Raw genomic sequence first — 24,722 nt, 5'->3', positions numbered from 1 at the left:
ATTTTATCCTAGCCAAAATTAATACCTCAAGCAAGATCATTAAAGCAGAGATTACCGAAATGTTATTCCCGTGTGGAATCAAATTCTGTGCGAACTAGCTGAAGGATTTCCTTCAATGCAAGTGCGACTAAATTTCAAACTCACATTGTGAATTGGAGAGCAATCTAAAATATTGAAATATAAGCAAATGTTCAATAAAAGAAAGCCCTTCCTGAAAGCTGCTGGGTGACGGCTTAAGCGTAGGGTTGTCACGTGAAGTTTAAGTCTTTGTCAGCCACAAGGAATAGAGATGGGACAAAATGAATAACTATTTCTGACAGCAAATAGGAGACTCATGGCTGTTCTCCTCTTTCTATGACATATAGCTCTCTAATTCATCTTCGCCATCTCGCTCACCCCTTCGCTCCTCTCTCTCCCTCTATCTCTATCTCTCTCTCTCTATCCATCCATCTGACTGTCTGTTCGTGTGCACGTGCATCTCTGGATTTCTACATTTCTTTCTTTTCCTCTCAATCATATTTCCTGCTCTAGCAAGACAGAGTAGGGATAATTATATTTACTTTCCGCCAGTCATGCTAGGCGACCGACGGCTGCTAGTAACTGGGAGAGATTTCATGCATGTGATTTATATGGCGTTATCCAGCACTCAACGAGTTTTTTCTGGAGAAATTGTTCAAGTTTCATTGACAGTGTCATTGTTGCCTTACTGATATATGTTACCGCTGTGAATCAATTCTACACCCATCCGAACTCTGTGGCTGGTGTGCTAATGCCAATCCTCTTTATTTGGAACAGGCGAAACGTTGGAACAAAGTGCATTATTCAGTGTTATTGTGACGCCCCTGTAGAATAAGAGGTTGAGGATGGGTGGTTGTTTATCAATCTGTGGATTCCTGATATTCTTTTCGAAATGAATAGAGGCTCCTGGACAAATCCGGTAAATTTCCAAGTCCACACATTATTAGCTTCTATGTCAAACGTAATAGAGCACCCTCCCTAACGTCATATTCAATAAACAACAAACACACAGGGACCTGTGCAGCAGTTGGTGGTAGTAGTGATGATCTCCTGAAAGGTTATCGATCTGAAACGTCGACTCTCCACAGATGACGCCTGACGCGCAAAGTCTTTACAGTATTTTTTTATTTATATTTGGGATTCTTTTTGGTTCCTAGCCGAAGTTTGCCGAGCAGGATTCAAACGGTGTTCTGCGGGGTTAACGCAGAAAACCTTGGCAGGGTGAATATCAGATCGGCGTTCAGCACGATTTGACTTCAACAACTGCCTTTGCTGCATTCTTGCACTTCCCGCTGAGCGCACTGAACAACCTGACAACTGGTGTCGGCTCTCACCTGTTCTACCATTGTGATAAATGATGCAAACTTAGCGAAAGTTAGAGTCGAAAGCGCAAAACTAAGAGGCAACACAAACCATCTTAGGTCATCACCATTTGGATCAGGAATTATTCAATAGAAAGAGCATTCCATTTGAAATCAGTTCAATAATTTTATTCAACGGCTACAAACAATACCTCGGGTACAATAGCAATATCAGCGTCTTTCGCTAACGTTATTGAATGCACAAAAGGAAGATTATTTCGTCTTGAGGCTTAAATCAACAGCGACAATCTCTCGACTGCATTTAAAGTGAACAGGTCATTAAAATCAATGTTTCAACTTCAGAGGCTTTTACGTTATTAAACTTCGAAATCTAACACATTTCTACCCCTTTGCCACAGCAAAGGAACTAAAAGTGATAAACAAACGTTGTCAGCTCAGCTCACAGGCATCAGACATCAGATACAACCAGATCTCGCGATGTTTGCCTTAATCGGGTTTGCCTGAGTCTCGTGTTTAACCACACAGGAGTAAAGCTCGTGTGAGTTCCAGTCAGAGGCTGGAAGAGTCAGGTAACTTCTCGCACTGAACGTGTTGTCCGTCTCCTGCTGGATGCGGCTGATCTCAACACCATCCCTTCTCGCACTGCCGTCCACAGTCCAGTCAATGTCCACGGCGCCCGGATTAAACCCGTTCACCAAACACACCAGGGTCGCAGTTCCCTTCCCCGTGACCTCCGCCGCTGAAGGTGGGAGTAGAGACACTGTGGGTACACGGGGATCTGTTTGAAATAAAAGTTGAAGGTTTAGTTAGAGTCCGGAATTCCTTCACTTGAAGCATGATGTAACTTCAAAATACATCTCGTTTCCACCTGTCCATTCAATTCAATAACGAGATCGCCACTATCTACAACTGTCAAAATATCACATCCATACTATAGACTCTTTAAAATATTACAGGACGAGGTGTCCAGTCAAAAATTCCCTTCCATGATACTGGGAGAGATCCAGACTGCAGAGTAATGCAAAACGGACTAGAGTATATAGTCAGTCTTTGGCAACTGTCGCCGAATTTTGTTTCAATTGCCCTCAATTTACACAAATCTCAGGAGATGGAACTGCTTGACTCTCGTAGGCATTAAGAAACCGTCCTGTAATCTTAAGACGGCGTGCTCACATCGTACTCAATATAGACCGACATGATTTGTACCGCATGAATATGAGAACTGTAGCTACTTTAAACGTATATGCTGTTTTGAAAAAGTACTCAACTCAATGATCCAGCAAAGGTGTCCAGAGAAAAACCGCGTAACCTTCTATTTTCTCTATTTGAGAGGAGACGGTCGGGTGACTGTTACAACACATCGAACGGAAATTCTTGCATCAAGAGTATATAAATGTTAAAATCCGAACAAAAAGAATACAATAGCAGTCAGCAGCGCAGTCAGCATCTGTGGGGCTAGAAATGAGGTTGTCGTTACAGATCAAGGGTCCTGAGAAGAACCGGAATGTATTAAGCTGCAGAGATGGATTAGGGAGGAAACGGAAGGATAGTCTCTGATCAAAACGGAGATAATACAATTTGGTTTTCAACTCCTGTTGAGCAATTTTTACAGGCAGGTTTTGTTCTGTTGTTCAAATTTTTGTCCTTTTCGCAATTCTTTCCACAACTTATTTCACTACTGGATATGTCACTACCAGATTCCCAAACGTGAATCCTCAGGGTGCGTTTGTTGCACACTCTATCCCATATTTGAGGTGATTTAATAATTATAAAGTAGTTTCTACATTCGCATTAAGCAGACGGCGGTTTTAGAAAGACGTGGATTGAGATGAAACGCAGGAAACGTCAATGAAATTCAATAAGCGAGAGCGAAGCAATTAAACAAATATGTGGAAATGAGATGTTCAGAAACATGGGATTTCACTTGGGCGGACATAACCTGAATATCAGAGGTTAAAGTTCGAAAGGCATCAGGTCTTATTCTCGACGCTAGTTTAGTTTAACAGAGAGCACTGAGGATAAGCATGGGCTCTGAAACGTCAAAGAGAGAAACCGACGCTATGGAATTCTTCAGTAATTTAACAAAGCCGCTAAATGGTTTAAACCGAATTTTATACTCAGGTTAAATATAAAACAAAACGACGGCTAACACATCAGTCGCTCACCCAGGGAATACCTCGGTCCTAACTGGACCCGTGAAACAGATTACCCTGATATTGCTGCTGCCACAGTGGGTTTGTTCGTTTCTTCAGTCACATTCTGTTTTATTTTAAAAATTGTTCAATATTCTTCGAGATCTCACTAGAGTAAATTAGCTTTGAATTCCAATCAATTCACGAAACCGTGGAATCAAGTGAGCCAGAGGTCTGCGTTGCAGGGGAGAGTTACAGCAAAGGCACACGACCCTGCACTTAGAATCAACCTGTAAAATGTGGTTGCGTTGAAGACGCCGCTCCAAACGTGGTCTCTTTCGGCAAAAGGAAACTCCATTCCTTACAAAGGGGACGACGGCTAACTACAATGGGAATCACCATCGATCAGCAAGGACGCAAAGTAATGACGAGTTTTGCCGAACTGGCTATTCCAGGGTAAATGTAAGAATACTGGAAATGAATGCGCCAAATATAGCAAAGCCATTGCGACAGATTATCGGCTGACAGCTAACATATCCATTTACAGTTCTAACGAAGGACTTCGACCTCAAACTTTAATTTTGTTTCTCTATCCGCCAATTCATCCTACCTACATATTTCTGTTAATATCTCAGATTTTCAATATCTGCATTATTATATCCATTTACACCCTCGCCGTGAACGCCATTTCGGGGACGTAAAATTAAACCTCACGAATTGTTTTATAAAATTCCAACCTTACGGTCATGATTAATACCAGGTTCATGAATTCACCACGAAAACAGTTCATGTTGAAGATCAATAATCACAAATGCACTCAACCACCAGCCGAGCCACCGGGACCCCAACAAAAGCATTGAACGTTAAAGCCTCGTCACTCTCTAACGAGGAGTCGAACTCCTATCCAGGTTTAGATACAAAAACAGTAATTTCTATGAAAAACATAGAAGTGACTCTGGGCGTGAGGGAGGCTTCTGAAGAGTTGGATTGTTTTAAAAATATTAGTTGGAAAAGCAATCAATTTTAGCCAATCTCTAAACCACGCATGTTTTAAGCAGGAACCAACAGCAACGTTGCATTAAGTTATTTTACATACTGCCAATGCCCAGCCTCGTTCCTTTACCAAATATCATGCGGCCATTCCACATGGCACAGTAATAGTCCACAGCGTTCTCCGAGTGAACTTTCGATATTGTTAATGTCGCAGTGGTGCCTGACACTGAGCCGGACAAACGGCCTGGAATTCCCGGGTCTCTGTAAACCCTACTTCCGGAATAATAGTATACCACAGTCCGGGGAGTGTTTCCGGGAATCTGCTGGTACCAGGACACACCGCCACCCCCTAAACTTGCACCAGACATGGTACAGGTGATTTGGACTTTCTGTCCAGGAGAGGTGGACTTCGAAGGCGGTTGATTTACTGTGACCTCCGCGTTTGAATCTGAAAAAAAGATGGATATCAGAAAAAAATGAAGTCGATTGACAGTTATAATATTTGGTAAAATGTAGCAGCAATTACCGACAATGATACCAAAGAGTAGTGCAGACAAGAAATCTAATGTTGATGACACCAAAATACTCACAATCTGCGAAAAGCGCCAACGTACTGACAACCCGGATCCAGTGAGACATTGCAGTTTAATGACTGGAGCTCCGACAGGGCGACAGTTTCCAGGTGAAGTGGCTTCTCAACTTTCTCTCCGGCTCACTTATGAATCGTGTTACGAGGTGTCACTGCGTGGTCCTGTTTATGCAAATAAGTCAAATCAGAATGTTTCTTTTCGCCAATCAGAAATTGACAGAATATTGCTGTGTTAAATTATTCCCCATCGATTCGGCAGATATGGATTTTTCCTTTGCGTTTTGTATCTTTGCATCCTTTGATGTTTTCTTAAGTATGAAGAGAAATCTTAACAGCATTCACCGTCTTCTGTGCCTTCTTTTTATTATCAATTTAATTCTATATATTTTCGTAATCTTTGAATTCACACTGCCCAGAGGTCACCGTTGGAATACACGAAAGGGATTAAAACATGACTGCAGGAAAGTTTTCAGTTGCCGTTGAAGGAAACAGTTCTGACAATCTTGTGTGTGTGTGTGTGTGTGTGTGTGTGTGTGTGTGTGTGTGTGTGTGTGTGTGTGTGTGTGTGTGTGTGTGTGTGTGTGTGTGTGTGTGTGATGCTTGGTTGAGTTCTCTGCTTTTGGTGAGCCACAGGAATGCACAGCAGGTCCTTACCCAAAGAACAGCAGCAGCACCTGCAGAGAAGAAATGCTATTGAAATTCACTTCAATGAAGTCAAAATGAGGCGATACATGTAACATACACGTTTATCTATAATAATAGATATTATTGATAACCAATTTCATTGATATTTGATAAAATATTTGTCAATTTAAAATAGCATCAGTCGCTGATGTGCAAATGCAGGAAAGACCATTGCATGCACAATCGCCCTCGTATTCATGACGGCAAACATGTAATGACTGAGCATCGTCCTCGCATTTCTGACGAATGTCTCCTTCCCTCAATGAACCATAAAGGTTCCGAAAGTCATACTTGGAAATTGTTCGGAATTCTTCCTATTTGAGGCTATGTCCTATTAAGAGTACTTTAGTACTTGTTCGTCTGTGCGAGGTATTTCTGCCATCCAGAGAGAACAGATCATGATCACAAGGTGAAACGGCGCTGCCTTTGTGACAAGAGCAACGAGCAGGATTATAGGAAACGTTCATTGCAACTCCAGACATTCATATCAATTGGAGACATTGATTTTCCATTTACATCGTTAGTAGTCGAAAGGCAGATAAACGTGTGACCATAAACCAGAAAAGTTCCAAACGTCATACATGAAAATTGTTCGAGATTCTTCTTCGTTAAAGCTATGTCCTATTAAGAGGATTAAGGATTTGTCAGTATGTGTAAGACATTTCTTCCATCCTCAGAAACCAGACGAAGATGACAGAGGAAAACTGGGCTGCCACTTTAACTGGAGTAACGGGAAGTTTGCAAGAAAAGCTTTAATGCAAGTCCAGAGATTTCCATTGGAGACATTGATTTCCCATTTATATCGTTCGTGCTTGAAAGGCAGAGAGACAGACGTGTGAATAGTCTGGAGACTGCAGTCTGATACATCGCTTTTACTGTGTTGGGGGTTTGACATGGCTGCACCAGTGTGAATATTTCAGACCGGAAGAAAGATATTAGCAGGGTTCTGACTCTGTGTGTGTGTGTGTGTGTGTGTGTGTGTGTGTGTGTGTGTGTGTGTGTGTGTGTGTGTGTGTGTCTGTCTGTCTGTCTGTCTGTCTGTCTGTCTGTCTGTCTGTCTGTGTCTGTCTGTGTCTGTCTGCGTCTGCGTATGTGTGTTTCTCTGGGTGTGTGGGTGTTCGCGCGCGAGATCCATTTCCACCGTCCAGAGAGAACAGCAGAAGATCACAGAGTTAATCGGCGCTGCCTCTGCAACGAGAGCAACGGCAGAGATTGCAGGAAACATTTCATGCAATTTCAGACATAAATATCAATTGGAGACATTCATTTTCTGTTGCCATCCTGCGATTGAAAGGCAAACAAACGTGTGAATGGTCTGGAGACTGCAGCCTGAGACATTGTAAAATATATCTGAGCTGTGATCTTGACATGGCTGCACCAGCGTGACCATTTCAGGAAGAGAGATATTCGCCGAGTCCTTACAGGCACTGATAGCAACGGAAATAATATCAAAATGATAACTCCGGAAAGAAGTCTTAAATTAACATAGGATGATTAATGCGTTGTGGCCAGCGCATATCATAAGATGAATTAAATGTTATAGATTTTAAATATCAAATGGCAGCATCACTGGTTTTTGAGTGAATTATTTGCTGACACTACGTTTTATTTTTACTCTCCTCGCCACATCAGTGTTTTTAACTTAAATTCTGGATGCCAAAATAGCTGTATATTTTTAAATTTCCACATACAGCTGGACGGGGTGAGCTACCAGAACAGTCTGACCCACGGGCCTGTTACTGTCCATCGGTTTGGTTGTACTTTGGGTTCCATCACTAATGTATCTCCTCTTAGAACACTTCAATCCCGCAATCGGAAGGGACATAAACATTGAAAAGGTGTGAATGGCAAGGAAGGAGTCGAAAGAATTCCGCCACGTATGTCTCCTCCCGATGGAAGGTAAACCTGCCAAACACCGTATTTCATCAGAAAGGCAAGAGCAAGATATCAGTGCAACAACCCACAATTGAGGCACTTGCACCAGCCCGATGATCTCATTGTCAGGTCAATGGATAGCAGGGATGCTGTATTATCAGACAGAACTGAAACAGTCCTTTCAGCCCACTGTGTCACGAAAACCATCAGGTATATAATTATAAAAATCCCATTTCCCAATACTCGTATTATGTCCTTCCATGTCATGGTATTTGAAGTGCTCATCTAAATACCTGTTCAATGTTAAATGCACCAGCACTTCAGCAGTGTAATGCAGATTTCAACTATCCTCTGCGGGAAAAATCTTCCTCAAATTTCCTCTCAATTCCTTACACCCTGCCTTCAATTTATGCAACCTGTTCGTGTGCGCATGGCAAAGGAAAAGACATTTCACGATCACGCACAAAATACTTGGCATTACAGTTGCCAATCACTGCTCAACCGACCTCGGCCTGTCATTCAAGAAAAGGAGATAAATCCATTTCCACAACCGACAGCGTAGTCCCGTTGCTGTCTGCCAAACGGAATGTCATCACCATAATCCTCCCAAACGCATTTTCTCAGTGGTTGTTGTGAGAAAATGTTCTTTCGGTGTCAAAGGCAGAGGACTCCGGACACAGTCCATTATTTTTAAAAATAGGAATTTATTTACAAAGACAAACGCGGGAACAGAATGAACGGGAATGGATGCACTCACACACACGCACTCGGGTGATCGCGAAACGTGAGGCGAGTCACAACGGGGGAAGTGCATGTGTGTGTGCGAGCGCGCACACACAGACACACACAGTGAACTAGTTACAAACGATCAAGGAAAACGCAATACGGTGCCTGAACCCCTGACTCATGAGAAGTATGGGCTCTACGGTACTGGGAATCAACTTAAGATGCTCCTGGACCGCCGCTGTGGAAGCGCAGACTCTTACCAGTGGTCCCTCAGCGTGGTTTCGACCCCGGCAGCAATCAAAAAGAGAAAGAGCCACCCATATGTGGCATAGTGGCATTCTTTTTAGTGCTGGAGAGCTGTCTGGAGCTAGCTCAGGTAATTGGACAGGTCCAATAGGTCATGGCCAGGTACAAGATGTGTGCACGGGAACCAATGGTCAAGAGTGTGCGCTATAATGAGTGGGTGGAGCCAGACCTTGATTGACAGTGATGTCGCTTTTCACCAGTACTCGATGGTGTCACATGACAGCCATGATCTTTCACACTACATTCCACGACTCGAAAGTTACACCACTGGCCAATCATGAGAATAGCTATAAATAAGCTAACAAATACGTTAGTGTACGGTAGTAATGGAAGGCAGAAGTGGTTCTAATAATCCGACAAGCTCAGCACAAAATACAGATAGCTATTACAACTAAAACGAGGGTGGTCGCCCAGTGGACGATAGTTGCCCACTATCGCCCCAGAGAACCAAACAGCCACCAGTTTTCCCACGAGGTGTCGTGCTTAAGGAGCTGGTCCCTTGCTTTTTGAATTTTAGCCACCGAGTCCCGAATGGGAGCAGCCAGGTTGGTGATGTTGATGGACTCATCTGGGATAAAGGTACAGCACTTTTTTCAGACTACTGCACAGGTGCCACTGTCTGCAGCGAGTAGGTGGTCCAAGGCCATCTATTCTGAAGAGCTACCAGCCTGACGGCAGCCAGCTCCGCTGCTGTCCTCGTCAGGACATCCCTGATACGTTGCAGTGACATTTTCGTTTCGTCCGCCATTGTCTGGAGCACGCTGAAAATCCGGATGACTTCTCGGGACCGTTGGGCCATGCTATACGTGGGAAAGGCTATCATCCAGAACCTCTCCACTTCCGTAATGGCTCTTTTGTCCCGGTGGCTGCTGTATGCTGGGTGCTCCCCCAGGTCATCATGTGCATGGATATAGGAGACCACAAACGCTGGGAAACAGCAACCGTACCAGCTCGTGGGGAGCCACGAGTAGGCACAGTGCCCCCAGACCCAGCGGGCCCGTTCACAGTCCAGGGAGCCCCCATCTTAGCAACACCGCCGGCGGTGGTCACTGAGGCCCCTGGGTACCAGTTGCGCTCGCAGTCACTATGGCCAACTGAAAAGGTGGAACTGCGGTCGTTCTGGAGTCTGCACCAGCATTCACTCGGCTTACTCAGTGGCTGCAGGATGACTCTGAGGGTCGGGACTCAGGTGGAGGTCAAATTGTAGGAAGGGAAATACCAGCTCCTGAAACACCCACCCTATCGGGAATCACTGGAAGGAATGTCCTGTGGTGGCAAGGGGAGTGTTGGGGGACGACCATCTGGTCCCCCCAAACCTGTATACCCAACCCAACAGGCGCAAAAAGTCTATGTGAGCAGTTCATTTGGAGGTCATCGAGGGGAATCGCTGTAAATGGGAGAGCTTCACCAGCATGTGCTGGGGTTCGGACACAAATCCAGCAGTCTGATTGGTTTGGAGCTGTTGGCGAATTCATATGCGATGCGAAGGAAGATGTTAGCAGGCGTTCCAATGCCAATTATCGCAGTGAGCAGAAGGAGTGACTGGAATAGTGCCATGATCCTGTTGGGGTGGGGGGGTGGGTTGAGGAACAAATTCATTCTCAGCGGGTCAGGTGTTGGGTACGAAAGCAGGATAAGTTATTCCGATCCAGAATCGCGACCCAACGGGTGTCCCCGGGACCATGCACAACAACTTCTCCCTTTTGAGGGGGACATTGTGGCTGTCGGACCCACACTATCCCGGAGTCCTCGGTCTCGGGTTGGGGGGGGTGGGGGTTTGGGATCTCGCAAGTCGGGTTGGTGGGGAGTGTGCCAGATCGCGGGATAATGCGGACCCCCCTTGGCCAGTGGGCCGTGTATTGAGCTGGTTGACAGCCTGTTGCAGCACGCTTGATCAGACCTGCCATGTGTGGGATGGCGTCAGCGTGCGTATCGTTTATTTCAGCAGGCCGTTCATTCTTTCTATCAGGCCTGATGCCTGGGGATGGTAGAAGATTTGGAACAGCCACAAGATCCCCGCCTCCGCCGCCCAGTTTTGTACCTTAGCCCCTGTGACATGTCAGCCCTGATCCGATTGTACCTCCTATGGGACTTCACAGATGGCGGAGAGGTACCTCAATCCTTTTATGGTGCTGTTCTGGTTAGCCCTCTCACAGGTCACCACAATCAGGACACCCTAGTATGTGTCCACCATCACCAGGGAGCATTGTTTTTTATTGTGGCGTGGGAGCAGTCCAATATAGTCTATTTGCCACACGTGACCTACCCCATGCTGTGGAGAATGTGACTTGGTGGCCCCACCTGCCAGCCCCATAGTTCTACGTGGAGGCAGGTTGGGCAGTTTACGACAGTGGTCTTGCACTGATCCACTGTGAAGGCGAACCCGAACTGCTCTGACCAGCACCACGTACCATCAGCCCCGAGGTGACCACTCTTGCGGAGTGCCCATGCGGCTAGGGCGCTGAGGTCAGGTTCCTCTGGGGAGAAAGTAGAGCAGCATATCTGGGCAGCCTGGTCCACAGCGGCATTATGTATGGCCTCCTGGTTATTTTTGTTCATCTGGATTTCCACATGGTGGACTGAAATCTGTCTTCGGGCAGCTTGATCCCCAATAAAGCTCCAGTGTTCCTGTCCCCATAGGGGACGTCCGTGAAGTTTTCACCCCGTTTCGTGCCACCGTGCCATCAATTTCACCATAACGTTGGCTATTGCCTGGAAGTCGGTATAGATGTAGACTGGCCCAGTGGTGTTGTGTAAGGTGAGTGCTACCGCCGCTAGTTCAGCCAATTAACTGGACCTTCCCGCTCCCTCTTTTGTTAGTGTTTTCCTCGTGGCGGGTTGAAGTGCCACCGTTTTGCAATGCTGTTCCCCATTTTTCCAGCTGCTGGAGCCGTCTGTGAACCAGGAGTGCAGTTTGTGTTCGGGATCGAGGGAGTCGAAGGGTTGGCCCCAGGACACGGGGGGAGGGCTGTATCTCAGGTATGTCCGGGGGTTGGTCCTGGGACTGGGGTAAGGACGTGACCTGTTCGTGGAGGTGGCTGACCCCTTCAGGACCGGGTTCAGTCCGGACCGCGATGTACCACTTCCACTTCACTATCGAGGACTTCTGGGCTAGGCCCTCTTTGTGTGTGGAGTAGGGGGGACTTGACCCAACGCATTAGGGGCAGATTGTGGCGAAGGACCACGGGGTCGGCACTGATTTGGGGCTCAGTTGCGAGGAGCGCCAGGTAGCAGGCCAGCAGCTGGCGCTCGAAGGAGCTGTAGTGGTTGGCAGCCTCAGGCAGTGACATGGCCCAGAAGCCAAGTGGGACTCTGTGCCCCTGGACCTTCTGCCAGAGGCTCCACTCGGCCACTGACTCACTAGTGGAGACCTGTAATTCAAAGGGGACACCTTCCTGGCGGGAGGGCGAGAGGCATGGCTTGGTTCACTGCCTGTTTGGTTGCTTCAAGGGGTCTCAGAAGTATGGTGAGGTGAGGTATGTGTTGTCGCCAATAGCCAAGGAGGCCCACGAAACTCTGGGTGTCCGTCTTGTTAGTGGGGTCAACAAAGTTTAAAATTTTGTTCCATGCAGTTTCAGAGATGTCCCTCCTGCCTGCGTGCCATTGGATTCCAAAGAACAATACATTCTGGGCTGGGCCTTGTACCTTTTCCATATTAATGGCCCAGCCCCGCTCTCTGAGGAAGGATGTTAACATATCAAGGGCCTCTGAGACAATAGCCTCCAAGGGCCCCTGTGAAAGTACGTCGTCTATATAATGGGTGACTGACACCACTGGAGGGAGGTGAATGTCTTTCATTCCCAGGAGATTAACCCATGGCATATCGTGGGGCTGTGGATATAACCTTGTGGCAGACGTTGGAATGTGTATTGTCTCCTGTCCCAGGTGAATGCGAATTGGTCCTGGGAGGTATGGTGGAGGGGGATGGAGAAGAATGCATTAGCCAGATCTACAATGGCATACAATGGTTTGTTTGGGCGCCCTGCGATATTTTCCACCAAAGTAATGATGTCGGGTACCCCGGTCGCGGGGGTGGGGGGGGGGGTCATCCTTGTTCAAGTGTCGGTAGTCCACCGACATGTGCCACATCCCGTTCTTTTTGCGAACGGGCCAGGCAGGGCGATTGGAAGGGGAGGCTGCCGGTCTGATGATTCCCTCCCGCAACAGGGCTCGGATAGCCTCTGTGATGTCTTGGTGCCCCCCCCCCCCCAGCACGCTATACTGCCGACTGCAAACGAACTTGGAGGGAGGGGGTACAACGACCAGTTCCCACTTGGCCGCCTCGACTACCACTATAGACCGGGCGACTCCAAAGGTGAACTTGCCACGGTTGGTGTGCAGGTACTGTCCGTTTAAGACGTTAATCCCCAGTATGCATTCCATGGAGTCTGCGATTAAAACAGTCACAGTTCGGGAAAGTTGGTTCCCGATGGCCTCCTTTGCGGGCAAATGGGAACCACCCAGCCCCTCTATCTGCATTTGAGCCCACTTCCACGCAGCGGGATTCCCCGGGACGATGGTGTGCTGGGCATCCGTGTCGACAAGTGCCATCCACCTCTGCACATTCCCCTTTCCCCAGTGTACTGCTATGGGTATGTGTGGCCTCAGGTCCCCCTGGAATGGGAGGATATGGAGCAGACGCTCTGGGGCCCATGGCCTTCATCCTATGGGAGCGGCGTGGGGGGCTGCCACCCCGTGGGCGAGGGTTCCTGCTGGCGGAAATGGGACATCTCCTGTCGCAACAGGTCCCAGGGCTGGGCCCGGAGGTCAGGGAAGGCTGTTTCAGGTGGGGGAAGGGTGGAGGCCATATCGGTGTCTACAGGGACAGCCCACTTGGTCCGGCGGTTGGGGGCGCCCCCTGTGTTGGACTTGGACCGGGGGTAGTCGTAGGGTTTCCCTCGGCCGGGCATTCCCCCACAGAGCTCCTTCTTTCGTGTGTGAAGAGCGGAGGTCGGGACCCTATCAGTGCTAGCGCGCTCCAACCCTGCGCACGACAGGCCCAGATACAGCTGCTTGCGCCAGAGATGAGGAGCGGTGTCTCCAGCCCTCGTCTCCGCTCTACGAACCTGTGTGGATGCCCCCTGATGCATATATTCTAGCCCCTACAGGAGAGTGATGTCTTCCCGTATGGTCTTCCAGCTAGCCGGTCACATGAAGGGCAGGACCTCTGGCCTCAGGTCAGGGTGCGCAGTGGCGACCAGGTACCCTGCTAGCGCACTGGTCACAGTGGTGTTCTCTAACAGCTCGAGGTCGCCCATCCCCGTGTAAATGCTGGTCACTAATGCCCATTCCCTGATGACCCTGGTGCCCAACTGACTGTGCTCCACTATGGTCATCCGTCTAGATCCCACACGAGGAATGTAAGGTACCGGAACCTCACGGCGGCCGCTACCCGATCCCAAAGGGTAGCGGTGTTCCCGATCCCTCCTGGTGGTGACCACAGGCGGTTATTAATGCTCTGTTGGTCCTCCAAGCTCCCCAGGGCTCTCGCTTCCTGGTGAGAGAGGCTCACGTTGGGAGCCCCTCATCCCAAAGCTCCAGCAGCCACGCGTCCGTCTGTTCGCCCAGCTGCTGGCGGTACTGATCTACCAGCTAGGTAAGCTCCTTAACGGAGAGGTCCCGGGTCTCCATGGCCTCGGAGGGACCGTGAACACTTTCCCCTGAAGGGGTCCCATCCTGACTCCGCTTCGGTGGCGGATCTGGGACCGCGTGGTGACGGGTCGAGCCTGCAGGGGCTCGAGTGTGTAGGGCGGGGGTCGGGTGTGATGGGGCTCGTGCTCTTTGGGTACCCCCTCCTCATCATTGTCCATCCAGATGTCCCCAGAGCCCAGTCATGCATCCAGCTTGTCGCCGCGCTGGACCAAGGCTCCAATGTTAAACGGGTCTGGTTGCCAGCCAGAGCTGCGGGTGGCTTGTGCCTGCTGTACTTGAATTAGCCGGCAGGCGACCTTGATACCCCTGGCCTCGAGGTTGTTGGCACTGTTATGGGCAATCTGAACTGCTTCCTGCAGCGTGTTGCATCGCTGCCGGAGGGTCTTGATCTCCTTTTCCCTCTGCAGACATATATTCTGCAACTGGCTAGTAATCTTAACCTGGCGCCTCAGGAGGGATGCCAGGAGCAACAAGGCACGCCTTTGACTCCGTTTGGCTCTGGGGAACCCCGATTTCTGGAGGACGGTAACCACCTGGTGGCCCAGTTTATTACCACGTGGATCTAACTGTTCAGTCCGGTCCACTGGCTTACCGTCGTCTGCCAGCAGACTGGCCAAGCTGCTAAATCCCTCACTCCCGTCCGTCCACCCGGGAATCCTCTCCTCACTGCCTGCACTTTCCTTCTTTCTCCTGTTCTAGAACATCCTACCCTCTTCTGTGTCCAGCCAAGAACTTTAAGACCCTGCTTGCAGCATCAATTGTTGTGAGAAATGTTTCGTTCGGGTCTCAAAGGCAGAGGACTCCGGACACAGAATGTATTTTAAAAAGGGAATTTATTTACAAAGATAACTCCGGAATAGAATTAACGGGAACCGATGCACACTCACACACACACACACACACACACACACACACACACACACACTCGGGTGATCGCGAAACGTGAGGGGAGCCAAAACGGGGGTGAATTGCACACGCGCCCACACAAACACACACACACACACACACACAGAGTGAACTAGTTACAAACGATCAGGGAAAAATGCAAGACGGTGCCTGAACACCCTGACTCATGACAAGCATCGGGTATTACCAGTGATCCCTCGGCGTCGTTTCGACCCCGGCAGCAATCAAAAAGAGATTGAGCCACGCACATGTGGCATTCTTTATAGTGCTGGAGAGATGGCTCCAGCTAGCTCAGGTAATTCAACAAATCCAATAGGTCATGGCCGGGTACAGGATGTGTGCACGGGAACCAATGGTCAACAGTGTGTGCTAATCAGTGGGTAGAGCCAGATCTTGATTGACAGTGGTGTCGCTTTCGACCTGTATTCGATGGTGTCACATGACAGCCATGACCTTTCACTCTATAGTGGTTGAAGAGCTGTTTCCAAAAGAACACCGTGGATGTGAACTATTTTGAGACACAATATATATGATCTTCATCGTGCAACACCTCTCAGAGAGCAGCAGCAGCCACTATACATGTTGATTCTTTATTTCACTGGTGAAAAGATCTCACCTCAGCATGAGTGCATATCCTACTGGCAGCCTTCAATCAAAAAGTAGGAAAGGACTCAACGTTGGGAAAGGTGTGAATGACTAACGGGTCGGAAAATGTAACTGAGAGTCCTCCTGCTGATACAAGATGGCTCTGTTACATCCAACACTATGTATCATGAGAGAGACAAACACCCAGTGCAACACTGGCACATGCTAGTTGACCTCATTGCCCGTGAAAGGGACAGGAAAAAGTGTTGTAGAGACGTAAAACACTGAAACCGCGACTGCGACTCAATGTGTCCACGCCCGACATCAGGAATCTATGAATGTTAATCGTCGTACCAGCTCACGTACTCTGGCCTTTCATCCAATGTCATTTCAAATGCTCATCTGAATAACTTTAAATGTTCTGAGAGTCTCTTCATCGGCAGAGCATTCGAGATTTCAACAATCCTCTGAGTGAAAATGTCTTCGGCGAGTTCTATCTAAACCTCATTCCCCTTCTCTTCAACCGACGTGCTGTGGTCATATACACACATGTTCGCGGGGGAGGGGTGGCAGGGAAGAATTTTTGGTATCACACACAAAAAGTGCCATAACAGTTGCTAATGACTGTTGTATCGACCACCAATTGTCATCCAAGACAGCGGACTGATTCGAATGCAGAAACGACAGAGCACGCTATCTCCTGTCTGCAACAGGGAACATCACCAGCACCATTCACAAACCACCTACTCTCAGTGGTCACAGAATTACAATCCGCATCACACCATGGATTCCATACAGTCATCATGATCATCACCATATGGACACTTTAAGGGAAATTCATGTAGCAGCAGTATAGATGCTGTTTTTTTTATCTTACTCGGGAAATGATCTCAACACATATACGAGTTTCTTGAATCTGATGTTCTCTATTCAAGGAAATACATTCATTCGCCTTTCCAGAGCAGATTATTTCGACAATGTCCCAAATACAAACATATTCTGCAAACTGCGCGATGCGACTGATTTTCCCTCCGGTCCCTTGATTGAAATAAAGGCAAAAAAATTGAGGGTAACCACGAGTCTGACTACAGCGGGCAGATTGGTCTATGAGTACGGAAAATACTGGAAATTCTGAGCAGATTACGTCAGATCCCGTTTCTAATTTTCCAAAGAACTATTCCATCATGAGACAATATCAGACAATAAAAAGTTCGCCACTATCCACCAGTGTCAAAATATCACTTCCATACTGCAGACTCTTTAAAACATTGCAGGACAAGGGGTCCGATCAATAATTCCCTTACAGGATACCGGGAGAGATCCAGACTGCGGAGTGATGCAAAACGGACTACAGTATACAGTTAGTCTTTGGCAACTATCTCTGAATTTTGTTTCAATTGGCCTCAATTTACACAAATCTCAGGAGATGCAACTGCTTGCCTTTCGTGGGCATTAATAAACCTTCCTGGAATCTTAAGACGGCGTGTCCACATCGTACTCAAGCTAGACCGACATGATTTGTACCGCACGAAAATGAGAACTGTAGCTACTTTAAACTTACATGCCTTTTTTGAAAAAGTACTCGACGCAATGATCCAGCAAAGGTGTCCAGAAAAGGACTGCGTAAGCTTCTCTTTTCACTGCTTGGGAGGATTGAAGGTTACAACACATGGAACGGAAAGTTTTGCAGCAAAAGTACATAAATGTTAAAATCCGAAACAAAAAGAATACTAGAAGCAGTCAGCAGCGCAAGCACCGTCGGTGGGGCTAGAAAATGGGTTGACGTTTCGGATCAAGGGTCTTCATAAGAACCGGAATGTATTAAGCCTTAGAGAGGGGTTGGGAAGGAAATAGGGGACAGTCACTGATAAAAACGGCGATAATACAATTTGGTGTTAAACTTCTGTTAAACAATTTTTACATGCAGTTTTTGTTCTGTTGTTCAAAATTTGGTCCTTCTCGTAACTCTTTCCACAACTTATTTCCCCACTGGATTCCCAAAACTAAGAGCTGGTGGATGCGTTAATTCCAGACTCCATCCATCTCTGTGGTGATTTAACAATTATAAAGTAGTTTCCATATTCGCATGAAGCAGACGGCGGTTTCAAGCAGACGTGGATTGAAATGAAACACGGGAAACGTCCTGTCGCAGAAGTCCTGCACAATGAAATTCAATAAGAGAGAGCGAAGGCATTGAACAAATATGTGGAAATGAGAAGTTCAGAAACATGGGATTTCATTGGGGGGGGGCGGTGTGGTGGGACGGAACCTCAATATCAGAGCGTTAAAGTTCGAACAGCATCACGTCTTATTCTCAACATCAGCTTAGTTTAACAGAACGCATTGAAAATAAGCATGGGCACTGAAACGTCAAGTGAGAAAGCTACGCTATGGATTCTTCAGTAATTTAACGAAGGCGCTAAATGGTTTAAACCGGATTTTATACTCGGGTTAAATATAAAACAATGCAACGGCGAATACATCAGTCGCTCACACAGAGAATACCTCCGTCCTAACTGGACCAGTGAAACACATTACCCTGATATCGCTGCTGTCACAGTGGGTTTGTTCGGTTCTTCATTCACTTTCTGTTTTGTTTTAAAAATTGTTCACTATTCTTCAAGATCTCACCAGAAGCAATTAGCTTTGATTTCCAATCAATTCACGAAACTGTGTAATCAAGTGAGCCAGTGGTATGCGTTGCAGGGGAGAGTTACACAACAGGCACACGACCCTGCACTTAGAATCAACCTGTAAAATGTGGTTGCGTTGAAGACGCCGCTCCAAACGTGGTCTCTTTCGGCAAAAGGAAATTCCATTTCTTACAAAGGGGACTACGGCTAACTACAATGGGAATCACCATCTATCAGCAATGTAATGACGAGTTTTGCTGAACTGGCCATTTCAGGGTAAATGTAAGAATACTGGAAATGAATGCGCCAAATTTAGCAATGGCATTGCGATAGATTATCGGCTGACAACTGACATATTCGTTTACAGTTCTGACGAAGGACCTCGATGTCAAAACGTTAATTTTGTTTCTCTATCCGCCAATTCATCCTACCTACATATTTATGTTTGTATCTCAGATTTGGAATATCTGCATTTTTTTGTCCATGTATACCCGCGCCGTGAACGCCATTTAGGGGACGTAAAATTAAACCTCATGAATAGTTTTTTTCAATAAATTTCCAACCTTACGGTCATGATTAATACCAGGTTCATTAATTCACCACTAAAACAGTTCATGTTGAAGATCAATAATCACAAATGCACTCAACCTCCAGCCGAGCTACCGGGACCACATCAAAAGCATCAAACTTTGAAGCCTCGTCACTTGCTAACGAAAGGTCGAACTCTTATCCAGGTTCAGATACAGAAATAGTAATTTCTATGAAAAACTTACAAATTACTCGGCGTGAGGGAGACTTCTGAAGAGTCGGGTTGCTTTAAAACTATCAGTTGTAAAAGCAATCAATTTTAGCCAGTCTGTAAACCACGCAGTTGTTAGCAGGAGCCAACAGCTACGTTGGATGAAGTTATCTTACTTAGTGCCAATGCCCAGCCTCGTTCCTTTGCCAAATATTAAGCTGTTACTCCACATGGCACAGTAATAGTCCGCAGCGTCCTCCGATTGAACTTTCGGTATCGTGAATGTCGCAGTGTTGCCTGACACTGAGCCGGAGAAACGGTCTGGAATTCCTGGGCCTCTGTAAACGCTACTCCGAGAATAATAGTATACCACACTCTGGGGAGTGTTTCAGGGAATCTGCTGGTACCAGGAGACCCATGCATTCCCTAAGCTGGCGCCAGACATGGTACAGGTGATTTCGACGTTCTGTCCCGGAGAGGTGGACTTCGAAGGCGGTTGATTTACTGTGACCTCCGCGATTGAATCTGAAAAAAAGACCGCTATAAGAACAAAAATTGAAGACGATTGACAGTACTAATATTTGGTAAAATATTGCAGAAATTACCGAGATACCAAAGAGTAGTGCAGACAAGAAATCTAATGTTCATGAAACTAAAATACTCACAAACTGCGAGAAAAGCCAACGCACTGACAACACGGATCCAGTGAGACATTGCAATTGAATGACTGGAGCTCCGACAGGACGACAGTTTCCAGCTCAAGTGGCTTCTCAACTTTCTCTCCGGCTCACTTACGAATCTTGTGACGAGGTGTCACTGCGTGGTCCTGTTTATGCAAATCCGTCAAAGCAGAATGTTCCTTGTCGCCAATCAGAAGCTGCCAGATTCTTGTCGTGTTAAATTATGCCCCATCTAATCGGCAGATATTAATTTTTCGTTTACGATTTATATCTCTGAATCATTTGATGATTCCATAAATATGAAGAGAAATCTTAACACATTCACCGTCTCCTGTATCCTCTTTTTATTATCGATTTAAATCTATATATTTTCGTAATCTTTGAATTCATACAGCCCAGAGGTCGCCTTTGCAAGGCATGAAAGGGAGAAAAGACGTCTGCAAGAAAGATTTCAGTTGTCGTTTTAGGACACAGTTCTGACAATCTTGTGTGTGTGTGTGTGTGTGTGTGTGTGTGTGTGTGTGTGTGTGTGTGTGTGTGTGTGTGTGTGTGTGTGTGTGTGTGTGTGTTGCTTCTTGGAGAGCTCTGGTTTTAGTGAGCCACAGGAACGCGCAGCAGAACTCTGCCCAAAAAACAGCAGCAGTACCTCCACGGAAGATATTTCATTGAAATTCACTTCAAATAAGTCAAAATGGGGCGATACGTTTAACCTACGCGGTGATCCATAATGATAGATATTATTAATATCTAATTTTATTAATATTTGATATATATTTTGTAAATCTGTCACTGATGTGCATGAGTAGGAAAGACCATTTCCTGCACAATCGCCTTCGCATTCATCACTGCAAACATGCAATGACTGCGGATGGCCCTCGGACTTCTGACGAATATTTCCTTCCCTCAATATATTATAAAGTTTCTGAGAGAAATATTGGAAATTGTTCGGAATTCTTCATCGTTGAGGCTGTTTTATTAAGTGCACCTTATTTCTCTTTTTGCATGTGCGAGGTATTTCTACAACAGAGAGAAAAGATCATGATCACAGTGTAAAACGGCGCTACCCCTGTAACAACAGCAACCGGCAAGATTACAGGAAACGTTCATTGCAACTCCAGACATTTATTACAATTGGAGACATTGATTTTCCATCTACATCGTTAGTAATCGAAAGGCAGATAAACGTGTGACCATAAACCAGAAAAGTTCCAAAATTCATACATGAAAATTGTTTGAGATTCTTCTTCGTTGAAGCTATGTCCTATTAAGAAGATTTAGGATTTGTCTGTATGTGCGAGACATTTCCATCTTGAGTGTACAGACGAAGATCTTGGAGTAAAATTGTGCTGCTACGTTGACAAGTGCAACAGGGAAGATTGCAAGAAACGTTTTAATGCAAGTCTAGATATTTTGATTCGAGACATTGGTTTCCCATTTATACCGTTTGTAATTGAAAGGCAGACAGACAGACGTGTGAATGGTTTGGAGACTGCAGCCTGATGCATCGCTTCGACTGTGTTGGGGGCTTGAAATGGCTGCACCAGTATGAACATTTCAGACCGTAAGAAAGATATTATCAGGATTCTGTGCGCGTGTGCTAAAGTGTGTGCGTGTGTGTGTGCGTGTGTGTGTGTTTGTGTCTGTCTGTCTGAATGTCTGTCTGTCTGTCTGTCTGTCTGTCTGTGTGTTTCTGTGGGTGGGTGGGTGGGTGTGCGCGCGCGAGAGACATTTCCACCATGTAGAAAGAACAGAGGAAGATCACGGAGTAAATCGGCGCTGCCTCTGCAACAAGACAAACGGGAGAGATGGTAGGAAACATTCCATGCAAGTTCAGACATTAATATCAAATGGAGACATTGATTTTATATCGACATCCCTGCGATTGAAAGGCAAACAAACGTGTGAATGGTCTGGAGACTGCAGACTGAGACTTAGAATAAACTGGGCTGGGATCTTGACATCGCCGCACCAGCGAGACCATTTCAGGAAGAGAGATATCCGCCGAGTGAAGTCCTTACAGGCACTGATATCAATGGAAATAATATCAAAATCGTAAATCCGGAAGGCGTCTTAAATTAATGATCAATGCGTCGTGACCACAGGTGTGTTGCGTTTTGGGTAAAGCGATTAAAATATGCCTTTTATTTAATGCAATGCAACACGCATTAAAACTTGAAGATCACATTCTGTTCCACAAATAATTTGAACATTTCAAAATACACGAGAGTTTAAGTAGAATAGGAAGAAAGAATTGGAAAGGACAACAGAAAGAGGAATGAAGGCCAAAGGAATGGACACATTAAACTTTGAAAGGGAAAACAAAAATTATTTTCTGAACCTATTATAGTGAAAGCATAAGAATGGAATGATTCAGGCAGACAAAACAGGTTATGCCGTTCAGGCAGAGGGAATGTCTGATGTAATAAATATGTACATCGCTTCCGGTAAAGAGCGGGTGAGATAAAGTACTAAAATATTAGCAATGTTCAGAATGGAACATTTAAATGATTCAACTCAAATGCATATTTCAGAAAAGTAACATTGAATCCAGTAACGGCTCTCACTACTATCTTGTAAACCTCTTCTGATATTGCACGACAACGGGATGACAGGAGGTTTCCAAATACTACACCCCTGCTTAACAGAAGCTGAACGGAAAAAGAACAGTTGATGTAATCTTGTAAGGTTGGCAAGGGAGACATGGCAATCCGTCCATCAACCTAAACGTTCATTTCTGTGAATTTGTCCCGTATTTCAAAAGCGCATGTCATCAATGGAATTAAATATTATAGATTTTAAAAATAACTCAAATGGCAGCATCACTAGTTTTGAGTGAATTACTTGCTGACACTACACGTTTGATTTTTGCTCTCCTGTATAGAGCAGTGCTTTTAATTTAAATACTGGGTACCAAATTTGCTACTATTTTTTAAATTGACACCAATACTATCGGAAAGGGGTGAGTTACCAGAACAGTATGACCCACGCGGCTGTTATTGTCCATAGGTTTGGTTGTACTTTGGGTTCTGTCACGAATGCCTCTCCTCTTTGGCGATTTCAATTCCGCGGTCCGAAGGGACATAAGGAAGGCATGAATGTCACGGAATGATTCGAAGGAGGTACCCCAACGGAGGTTCCCTCCCGATGGAAAGTAGCCCTGTTATATCCAAAACCGTATTTCATGAGAAAGACAAGCGCAAGACTTCAGGTCAACAACCAACAATGCAGCACTTGCGCCAACTCGATTATATCATTGTTCATGCATCGGACAGCAGAGCTGCTGTATTGTCAGGCAGAACTGGAACAGGCCCTTCAGCCCACTGTGTCATGAGAACTATCTTGTATATCATTATAATAATCTCATTTTCCAACAGTCGGATTATATCATTCCATGCCATGGTATTTGAAATGCTCATCTAAATATCTGTTAAATATATCACTTCTTCGGCAGCGGAATCTAGATATCAACTATCCTCTGCGGGAAAAATCTTCCTCAAATCTCCTCTCAATTCCTTACACCCTGCCTTCAATTTATGCAACCTGTTCGTGTGCGCATGGCAAAGGAAAAGACATTTCACGATCACGCACAGAATACTTGGCATTACAGTTGCCTATCACTGCTCAACCGACCACGGCCTGTCATTCAAGAAAAGGAGACAAATCCAGTTCCACAAATGATAGCGTAGTCCCCCTGCTGTCTGTCAAACGGAATATCATCGCCATAACCCTCCCGATCGCCTTTTCTCAGTGGATGAAGAGATGTTTTCAAAAGAACACCGTGGATCCAACCATTTTGAGACGCAGTACACATGATCTTCATCGTGGAACAGCTCTCAGAGAGTTGCAAGGAGCAGCAGCAGCCACTCTACATGTTGATTCTTTACTTCCCTTGAGGAGGTGTAGGATTAATAAACTAGAACTGTATTGATATCTTAAAACGGATGAGAATTATGGCTGCTCGAAATACTGATTTAAAAAGTGTCCTTCAGGCCAGAACAGCCACACCACTGCTTTCCTGGGCTGGGTGCTGTGTGGTAATTGCTGTGTCTGGAACTAAATTGGATTCCCATTATGCTTGACTATGGAGATGATGGTCAATCTTAACGGGAAATGAGAAGGCTGTCTCAAACAATGAAGGTGATGCCTGCCTTTGTCTCACCCGATTGCAAAATGATTAGCTGAACCTGTGGTGTGAGGTTGCTCTTTGTCTATCTGCAGTAGCCCTTTGTCCGTTTCCTGCTCAACCAAGAATTCCGGCACCTGACTCATTCAAGTGTGCGTGACAATACCTGTATAAATCTCTGTCTGCCCCTTTGTACTGGGAGAACTCGGGAAGCGACTCTTAGTGAGTGCTGAAGAGAATTCTCCTAGCGGTGCACTGCTAATAAAGGTATTTGTTCGAATCGACCTCGTGGCACTGTGTTACTTACAGCGGACGGATAGGGAAATTGATTTCGGGATGACAATTTGGCGAGTCAGCCAGGAGTCCAAGACGAGGTTTCGGAAGCGGCGTGAGCGACCGACGGGGATAACGGCCACCTGAGACGGACGGGCCCACAAGGTACGATTCACCTTGATCCCTCTCAGGCAGTCGGACACCTTATCGATCCCTTCGTTTACCGACAATCCTCTGACGGACTCCTCGCGAACCTGTCCGAGTGCCACAGGTAAGAAGGGGTTCGAGTCCCCAGTTAAGTTCTGTTCGGGGTTCGAGTCCCCAGTTAAGTTCAGTTCGGGGTTCGAGTCCCCAGTTAAGTTCTGTTGGGGGTTCGAGTCCCCAGTTTTGGATTTGGGATTTTAAGTTGTGAATTTCAAGGTTTTGAGCTCTAAGTTCTGAGATCGGTTCTCCAGTACTACCACCCTGCCTTAGACCGGTTCTTAA

The 24,722-nt window shown here is 46.3% G+C and overlaps 1 protein-coding gene and 1 pseudogene across 1 annotated transcript in view; both read right to left on the bottom strand.

Moving 5' to 3' along the window:
- The window catches only part of LOC127579218 (immunoglobulin lambda-1 light chain-like), a 50,387-nt gene that overhangs the window by 9,411 nt on the left and 16,254 nt on the right, over positions 1-24,722 (bottom strand). The gene's annotated exons all lie outside the window — the stretch shown is intronic.
- LOC127579221 (immunoglobulin lambda-1 light chain-like) lies at positions 1,796-19,874 on the bottom strand (annotated as a pseudogene).

This window comes from Pristis pectinata, chromosome 17 (assembly GCF_009764475.1).
Source record: "Pristis pectinata isolate sPriPec2 chromosome 17, sPriPec2.1.pri, whole genome shotgun sequence".
Classification (NCBI taxonomy): domain Eukaryota; kingdom Metazoa; phylum Chordata; class Chondrichthyes; order Rhinopristiformes; family Pristidae; genus Pristis; species Pristis pectinata.
This window is presented reverse-complemented; position numbering and strand designations above follow the sequence as displayed.